Source organism: Lampris incognitus, chromosome 15, assembly GCF_029633865.1.
Source record: "Lampris incognitus isolate fLamInc1 chromosome 15, fLamInc1.hap2, whole genome shotgun sequence".
Classification (NCBI taxonomy): Eukaryota; Metazoa; Chordata; class Actinopteri; order Lampriformes; family Lampridae; genus Lampris; species Lampris incognitus.
The window spans coordinates 15,366,874-15,377,128 of record NC_079225.1 but is presented as its reverse complement, the minus strand read 5'-3'; positions in this window follow the sequence as shown (position 1 = coordinate 15,377,128).

The window sequence follows — 10,255 nt, the reverse complement described above, 5'->3', positions numbered from 1 at the left end:
TGTACTACATATTTGTTATTCATCATATGTTGTCATATGACAGCTATATTCTGATCGTTTAACATGGAGCGTGTGAGCTCCCTTTGTGCATAGTAGACAGTCTTATCTAACTCACTGCTGCACTTTAGAGGATTGTTGTACATGCTTTAAAGCACTGTAAATAAGTGCGCAAAATTATCAATATTATTTTTGTATATGATGTTACATTATGTTGTGTGATATAAATTCTACATGCCCTACTTAACTCTCCCTCGTGTTGTCCATTAGGGATGTCCTATTAAATTCGTTGATTGGTGTTGAGGACAGTTATAGTGGCACACCTCACCAACAGAGGGCCTCAATGTTTGCACGGTTGAGCGGCCCTTACAGGAGCCCCGCCCCCTCACACTTGTTCAGCCAATCAAATCTTTTACGTCATGTTCCTCTACTTGTAGTCTTTCAGCTGCGACGTCTTCCTTCTTAAATTCATGTCGGGTAGTCAAGCAGATTTTCTTTTTCTCTTTGAATTCAACATTTTTCACCTTTTTCCTTTGCTTTTTGTCCCTGTCGCTCCAGTCCCTTTGCCATCCTGCAAAAGGCCTACTAAAACTGCTGGCCTGAGGATGGACATCCAAATAAATGATGTCCGATTTGATACTTTCCATCACCAGTGTAGGAAGACAAATAGCTAATCCTCTAATCCGTGTCATTGGTACTACTGCTTATTTTAATGGTAAATGTCATTTAGGACCCTCGCGGGGGAAATAAGATGTGCAACAGCATTTTATTTCTTCATCACAGCAGCCACATGCAGAAGAATGGGGCAGGTAGCGGCGACTTTGAAAGAAGCAAAGTTGTTGTAGTCAATAATTAAACGCATCAACCCATGTATAGAGAGGACATTTACCAACCGACACAACAACATGAGGAGCTAAAAGCCATTGTTCAGTCGTGTGTGGTCGTGTTGACTTCGTGGTTGGGAAGGTGATGGCGACTTTCTTATTTCGAACTGGGATTTGGAGCGTTTAAACACCAACACTGGGCTGGCGAAAGGAAACGGTGAAATTATACATGTCTTTTCTTCCTCTGTGGGCAACAACATAGTCAAACACAACTTAATGTAAATCAGTTTAAGTTATCATTTGGATTTAGGTCCATTGCCCCCCAAAATGTAGATTTTGTCTCACTTTCGTTAAAAAAGAAAAAAAAATTTCCCCCCGTTAAAACCTGTTCTTTTGAAGTTGTCTTTATTTTTTGCAGTGTGGAAAAAAAGATTGTTAAGAAATACCTCTATGATTATTTTCATTTCTTTGGCTTTACGCCTGCAGTGTTACACTAAAATGTGTCACTGGCTCGACAGAAAGTATTCTTTAACGAGATGTCAATTTTGTTAAAAACATGTACCCTTCATTTAAAGACTGTCCTACACTATTATTTCTTTATAACTTGAAGTAATTTATCATTCTTTCATTTGTTAATTAATTTTTCAAATAAAAACTTAAATTGATCCCTTGTTGCATTATGGGTGCCTGTTATTTTAAGGGCAACAAAGAAGGTGACCGAATCCCCCTCCCCATTTTTTCTCCCCAATTGTATCCGGCCAATTACCCCACTCTCCCGAGCCATCCCGGTCGCCGCTCCACCCCCTCTGCCAACCTGGGGAGGGCTGCAAACTACCACATGCCTCCTCCCATACATGTGGAGTCGCCAGTCACTTCTTTTCACCTGGCAATGAGGGGGTTCACCAGGGGGACGTAGCGCGTGAGAGGATCACTCTATTCCCCCCCAGTTCCCCCTCCCCCCCGAACAGGCGCCCCGACCGACCAGAGGAGGCGCTAGTGCAGCGACCGGGACACACACCCACGTCCGGCTTCCCACCCGCAGACACGGCCAATTGTGTCTGTAGGGACGCCCGACTGACCCGAGGGTAATACGGGGATTCAAACCAGCGATCCCCCTGTTGGTAGGCAACGGAATAGACTGCTATGCCACCTGGACACCTGAAAATATTGTTTTTTATTAAGAAAAGTAACAAAGTTTGTTTCTGTTTTTCTTTTTGTGCGTTTTTATCGAAATGAGCAAATGACATTTCTGAGTAAACTCTCTCTCAACCCTCTGCTCACATCTCACTGGCACCGAACAGCCAGAATAAAAGGCTCTCAATGAGAGAAAGTATTTTCCAAATGTGATTACTTCTCACATGGATTCGGCATTTGCTCCAGTCCCCCCCCCCCCACCTACACACCCCCACCCACACACACACACACTTGCCCGTACTCATCCAAACCTGGGCCCACAGTAGCGTAACCTCCCTCACATGATGCTGGTCACATTTATTGCAATCATTTCTGCGTCGCGTTTAGAATAAATTACACGTACAATAAAAAAAGAAATCAGGTATTTGTTCGGGGAGATCGACAGCAACACGAGGACACACAACACGACCTCACATACGGACATGGGAGCACTGCAAGACATACAAAGGGTTTATACTTTTTAAACTATGTGCTCTGTGAGGACTTTAAAGTACACCAAGTGAGAAGGATGAAATCTGTTATAATCAGGGGTTGTTTTATAGTACAATTGAAGTTTATTTTATTAAGTAAACTTCAAGTTCACGTAAAGTTCAAGTATATGTACTAGTAGTATACTTGTACGTATACTTAAGTACAATTTTGTTTCGTATATCTCTGATAAGTACTTAAGTAAACTGAAAGTATACTCACTGATTTCTAGTTTAAAATAAGTATACTAATAGCACACTTGAATAAACTACTTTTTTGTAAGGTCTCCCCTGTTAAACAAACCGACACAAAACAACCCTGTGTAAAGGGGCCATCCCTCTCTCCATCCTCTCTGGGTTAATGTTGCCATGTCATACATCTTAACCAAAGAACGCTTAAAGAAATCTACGATCAGTATTTAAATTCCCTCCATAGCAGAGATTTGCACATCAGAGACAACGTTGTGTTTCTGATACTTGGTGCAAGACAATCTTTCGTGGTTAAGAACATGTAGGGCTTTGGCTACGGTTTGAAAGGTGATTGTGCTTTTTTCTGTCATTTATAGTTATAACCACTGAAACTCTTGTAGTCCTGAGGCCGAAAAGTGTGACATTTTGCAGGGCCTGACTTCATAAAGTTGGGCAGACGACGTTGGGAAGCTGCGAGAATGAGCAGACTCCACCGACTGACTTCATTCGAACCGATACACGTTCGTCACTCTTCGGCACCCACTGCAGTTACGGAAGAGTATGAATGTTATATAACCATGGACAGGACGGGCCGACCCCAAGTTTACTCACCCCTGTTATGATATTTTATTATGTAACGTAGCATTGCAGTCCCACCTTTATTACTGCCATCTACATATCCTCTCTTCCGCTTCACTTCCAAGGAGACCTAGTCCTGCCAACAGGGCTGATCTCCTGATGCACCCAATGCTTTTCGCCTTGTGTCACTCTCTTCTGGCCATGACAACATTTTACCGCTAAGCATGTCCACTCAAGTCAAATTTGTTTTTTCTGGCCCTAAATCACAGTTGCCATCCCACAGGGCTTCACATTCACATCACATTACATTCTCCAACGCACAGCACCCCTATGCTTGAACTAAACCCTCGATGGGGTTGCATATAAAAGCTCCACAGATTATAAAGACTTTTCAGGGAAAAAAAAAAATGGGCGAAACCTCAAGAGGAGTGTCAAAGGAGGGATCCCTCCTAGGCATAAAACGGGGGGATATTGAGCAGAGTAGACAAAGCAGTAACAGATTGACATATAAAGACTTACCAAGCACACCCAGTGACAGCAGGACAATGTATAATACAGTGTACATACACTGAGGCGCGGAGTATCCACTCAGATGTACATCAAGCATCCTTCTCAGTGCTGCATGGTCCTCATTCATCATCACCAACCGGTTGCCCTGGGGAAAAAAGGTCAGAGCTCACATGCATATCACATACCCAGAGCGGGCAGATCAGGGCACAACATCCACACAGACATGCAAAGAGTATAAAAGTGATGCGTTGCTCGAGCTGACACAAATGGTGTTGAAGCAGTCAGAGGAAGTAGTCATGTAAAAAACACAAACAAAAGGAAGACGAGAGTGTCTGGAGAGGCCAGAGCCCGGGTTCAGAGGATTACAGAGAGGCTGCTGCATAGACAGAGGCCTCATACTCCCTCCGCCATCACATTGCCTTCCAGTGACTGAAGCTCTGGTTCTGAAAGTCCGTACACATGACAAGCAAACTCACACATTCACCCCAAATAATTCAGACAGACAAAGAGTAGGGTAAAAGGTGCCAAAGCTTTCAAGGAGGGCATCGTTGGGAGCATTCACAACAGTCAGGATCTGGAGTTTATTGCTATCTAGAGAGGTTAACCTAACCTAACCTAACCTCCCGTTGAGACTGGGACCATCCAAGCATCTGTTACAGCGTTGAGGCTGGTAGCTCCATATACGTAGGGTAGCCAGCTCAATAGGACTCCATCTAGGAGATTTTTTTTTTGTCCTTTGTATGAGTGCTGCATCATATGTGCTGAAAGGCAGCACATCTTATGCCACAGGCAAATCACATGGAGTCATAAACACCAGGCCACTAATTAATCGTATTGCTGTAACCACTGCTACACACATTTACTGACAGCCTACGTAAATCTTGACTACCATAATCAGAGAGAAATACAGGGGTGACTTAGCTTTGCTTTGGCAACTATCAAGCCTAATTTATCAACAGCCATCTAAATTACTGCTTAGACCTGCAAAAACAACCTCTACTTGGTTCAATAAGAGCAATAATACATTTGCTGTGTGTCATCTCTTCATAAAATCTGCTGCAAGAGAATAATAATAATAATAACTTTATTTATGTAGCACTTTTCTTAACAATATTACAAAGCGCTTTACAAAATAAATAAAGCTAGACAAGGCAAAAATGAGAAAAAAAGACCATAGGACATGAGCAATGAGGAGGTAACATCGATAAATTAATAAGATCAAATAAGTAGGAATGACTGCTGGGATAGGCTCCAGCATCCCGCCACCCCAATTGGGATAAGTGGCTTGGATAATGGATGGATGGATGAAGTAGGAATAAGAATAAAAACAAGTTTAAATAAATAAAAACAAATATCAAACATTTCCAAAAGCTTTCACAAAGAGAGAAGTTTTAAGAGATTTAAAAAAAGCTAAAGACTTAGTTTGTCTGAGTTCAGTAGGGAGAGAGTTCCATAGCGTGGGGGTGCTAACAGCAAAAGCCCCATCGCCCTTTGTGACAAACCGTGACCTGAGAATAACCAGCAGTCCTCCATCTGCAGATCTTAATGATCGAGAGGGTGTATACCAGGTCAATAAATCAAAGATATATTTAGGAGCAAGATGGTTTAAGGCCTTAAAAGTGAGCAATAAATTTTTTTAAATCAATTCAAAATCTAACAGGGGGCCAGTGTAGGGAGGCAAGCACAGGGGTGATGTGATCATGCCTCTTTTTCCCGGCACTGAGTCGAGCAGCGGCATTTTGTACCAGCTGCAGATGGTGGCGGGAGCCCTGGCTGACACCCAATTAAAGTGCATTGCAATAATCAAGCCAAAAATAGATAAAGGCATGTACAACTTTTTGTGCATCAGCAATTGATAAAAATGACCTAAATTTAGAGATTATCTTGACCTGGAGAAAACATGACTTAACAACATTTTTGACTTGCTTATCAAAACAGAGGTTAGCATCGAATATTACCCCTAGATTTATAGCAGCCTGCTTAAGACTATTTGACAGATCAACAAGATTTGTACCTAAATGCCTGTTGGAATTTGGGGGCCCGAACAGAATGACCTCCAACTTATCATCATTAAATTTTACACTTTTTATTTTTAACAGCATTTAAAATACAAACAAAGTACAGAACAAGAGGTCTTGCTTGTTATCATCCAACACCAAAGACAGATATACAGGTATAAGTCATCACACAGGGATTTCAGCAATGTTGCCTAATGAGAAAGAAGAGAGAAAAAAAAACCCTAATCAACAAGTTTCCTTTAAGTAGTAATCCCATTTTTTCCAGTATTTTTCCAATTTGTCTTTCTGTAGACGAAGGGTGAAAGTCATCTTTTCCGTGGAGCATATATAATTGACAATTCCAGTAAAAAGGTCCATATTTGGAGGATTTCTCTGCAGCCAACATTTGGTGACAGCTACCTAGGAAATTTTTCAGGAGATAGGCATCACCTTTACATAAGTTTTTAGGGGGAACTCCAAGATACAGAGAGGAGAAAGACACATCAACATTAAAGCCCAGGATCCTAGATATCAAATGTCCCACTTTTTCCCAAAAAAAGTTGAATATGTGGACACAACCAAAATATGTGTGCATGGTCTACTTGCATTGATCCACTCTCTCTCCAGCAAGGGTGCTGGGTCCCGGAAAACTTGGATTTCTGCTTCGGTTTTATAAAAAACCGAATCAAGGCCTTCCAGCAGAAGTCCCTCCAGGTCAGTGAGTTAGTGGTGGTGCAGTGAGTTTCCCAGGCATGTAACCACACATCCTCAGGCATTTCCACCCTCATATCTTTTTCCCCAACGCCGTCTTACATAGTCAGTTGAATTTTTGTTCATTGAGGTGATAGCATTGTATAATTTTCCAATTACCCATTTATTACTTTCACCCTTATAAGCATCTATAAAAGTCTGGATAAGTTTTGAAAAAAAATTAGGTTGAGGGCTTTTCAGCTCCTTCAGAAAAAAAGTGCCGGAACTGTACATACCTATAAAAATCCTGTCTATTACTGAGTTCAAATAATTGGAAAAGGTTCTGAAAGCTGTCGGGTTCCCCGTTTGATATGATTTTACAGAATGCGGTTATGCCATGGTGGGTATCATTAAATTAAATCATTGTTAAATTTAAGAAAATTTTGGGGCATCCAGTTTATAATTTCAGAGAGGCAAGCTGTGAGATTTGCTAGTGTGCTAGGATCTGTGGGTTTCAGTGGCATGTAATACTGAGTGTCGTCAGCATAAAAATGGTAAAACTATATCATTATTTTGAATAACCTGGCCAAGAGGCAGCACGTATATTGAAAACAGAAGGGGGCCAAGTACTGAGCCTCGGGGAATACCACAACTCAACTGAGCCATCGAGGAAGTAGAGTTACCCAAACAAGAGAAAGAGTTCTGTCGGAGAGGTATGAGCGTAATAAACTAGGAGCCGAGCCCTTGGTGCCTACCCAAGTCTCCAAGCAATGTAAGAGGATACTGTGATCGACTGTGTCAAAGGCAGCACTTAAATCTAAAAGAACTAAGATCAAGCTGTCCCCTCTGTCTGCAGTCAGCAGTAGGTCATTAGTAACCTTAACTAGAGCTGTCTCAGTATTATGAAGTCCACTAAAACCAGACTGGAAACTGTTAAAAATACTATTAGTATTCATAAAATATATCAGTTGAGATTAAATTACTTTCTCCAGAACCTTAGCTAATAAAGACAATTTGGAGATTGGTCTATAGTTTCTTAAGGACAGAGGATCCAAATTAGGTTTCTTTAGCAATGGCTGAACAATGGCATGCTTAAAACTGTCTGGAAAAGAATCGAAGGCTAGAGAATTATTAAGAATTTGAAGAATAACAGGACTAACGGTGGAAAATGCCTCCTTGAGTAACTTAGTGGGGATGATGTCTAAGATGCAGAAGTTCACATGGGAGACCGTACTTTCTAACACTGAAATTGTAATGGGTTGAAACTGGGTAAAGGAGGCAGAATTAACATGGGGAATGGAAAGAATGCAAGAGTCAGGCTGGATTTGGGACCCGATATTCTCCACCTTATTTACGAGATAAGTCAGAAATTTTTCAGACAGCTCAACATCAGGTTCAGAAAAAGAAGTGGAGGGAACATTAATAACAGAATCAATTACCCAACCTAAGGTTGATGTTTCATAAACAAAATTAGTTCTTCAACTCCAGCTACTCCTGCAGATGTTGTCTTACCAAATTCTATCTATACAATGAGTCACAGATAGTCCCTGTTATTACAGCTTTTGAGACTATCTCTCGATACTTTATCTAAGCACATGTCAGCTTCTAAACCTACTACTTGACTACTTGACCCTTTACCAACAAAACTTTTTAAAGCTCGGGGCCGCGGTGGTGTAGCGGTCTAAGCATCGGCTTTGTGTCGACGCAGTTGCCCACTGGGGACCGGGGTTCACGCCCCGGTCTCTTCAGGTACGACTATGGCCGGATTCGATGAAGCAGCAATAATTGGCAACGCTGTCTTCGGGAGGGGGGCGGAGTCGGCTTGTATTCGTCACATGAATGCGTTTCTGGGTGTGTCGGAAAAAGCAGGGATTCGGCCTGGATTCGCCTTGTCACGAAAGTGGCGAGGCGTCTCCTTCGAGACTGCTGGCCGGAAAGATGCAGTTGGCGAATGCATGCAGTACGAGGGTGGGTGTCTGAATTACAATAGGGAGCGATTGGCCACTAAATTGGGAGAAAAGGGGGAAAATCAGAAAGAAATTTAGAAAAAAAAACTTTTTAAAGACTCCTGGCCTTTCCTGGGACATAGACATTGTTAATTTATCACTTACTACTTGAACTGTTCCCAGCAGTTTTAAGACAGCTATGGCTAAAACTCTGCTAAAAAAAAAAAAGCACCTTGATCCAGGATCTCTTAATACCTTTTGACCAGTCTCTATCTTCCATTCTTTACTAAAGTACTACAGAGAGTTGTGTATAAACAACTTTCGACCCATATAGAAGAAAACTGTTTATATGGACCTTTTCATTAGGCTTTCAGGGCCTGTCACTCCACTGAAACTGCTCTGACCAGAGGGGTGAATGATCTCCTACTAGCTATGGACTCTGACTTCACGTCTGTGCTTCTACTACCGGACCTCAGAGCAGCCTTTGACGGCAGTAATCACTGTATACTATTAGAGAGAATAAATTGTAATTTTGGTGTCTCTGACTCAGCTCTTTCTTGGCTTAAGTCCTACTTATCTGGAAGAAGACATTGTGTCTGCTATAATAATATTACATCAAAATTCTTTGACGTTAAATATGGCGAACCTCAGCGCTCAGTTCTTGGCCCTCTACTTTTCCCTCTTTACATTTCACCTCATGGCCAAATTTTATGCAGTCATGGAATACATTTCCATTACTGTGCTGATGATGTTCACCTGTATGTGCCTATAAGGGCTGGTGATCATACTCAAATTACTAATTTAAAGGCCTGTAGCAACCAAAAATTTTGGTGTTATGTTTGATCTCCTCCGTTCCTTTGATAAGCACATTAAAGAAATCACCAAGACTGCCTTTTTTCACTTAAGTAACACAGCTAAAATTCGGTCTTTCCTGTCAATGGCTGATGCAGACTCTAATAATACATCAATTTGTTTCATCCAGACTTGATTATTGTAATGTTCCGTTTTCAGGTCTGCCACATGCTAGTACTAAAAGTCTTCAGATGGTTCAGAATGCTGCAGCTAGAATCCTAACTAGAACATTTGACCATATTACACCAATTTTTGCTTCCCTTCATTGGCTTCCTATCCGTGTTAGATAAGACTTAAAGGTGCTTCTGCTGACTTATAAAATCCTAAATGGGCTTGCCCCATCTTACCTGTCTGATCTCCTTCAACCATGCATTCCATCTCGAACTCAAAATACAGGGCTCCTGTGTGTACTCAAAGTTAAAAGAACTCAAGTGGCGGCAGGGCCTTATCTATTGGGGCCAATTCTTATGGAATGACCTGCCTGCCGGCATCAGACAATCAGAGTCTGTTGAGGTCTTTAAATTCAAACTTAAAACTCATCTTTTTGCCTTAGCCTACAATTAGTTGCCTTTTAAGTTGAGTGCTTCATAACCTGTACTGCATAACGGGTCGGTTTCTGTCGCAATGAATTTACTAAACACTGTTCTGTCGACGAGATTATAGTGTATAGATTATTGACTATTGCAAACTGTTCTCTTCTCTCACATGTATTTTCTCTCTCTCTGAATGATGTCTTCTCCTTTCTCTTCTTCTGCGTGTGTGTGAATGGTGTGATGCGAGTCTCTCTTGTGTGCACGTGCAGTCTGTCCTCCTCCAAGGTCTCCATGATGATGGTGGTCGCCATCTGGACACTGCTTGGCAGCCCTCTCATCATATTTTCTTTTATATATCATATGAATCCATATAATTTTGTTATCCTGTTTCAATGCTATATCCTTCTCTCACTCAGATGTGTGATTAATTTTTTCTTTTGTTTACATGGTGATGCCGGTCGCCTGCCTCAGATCCTG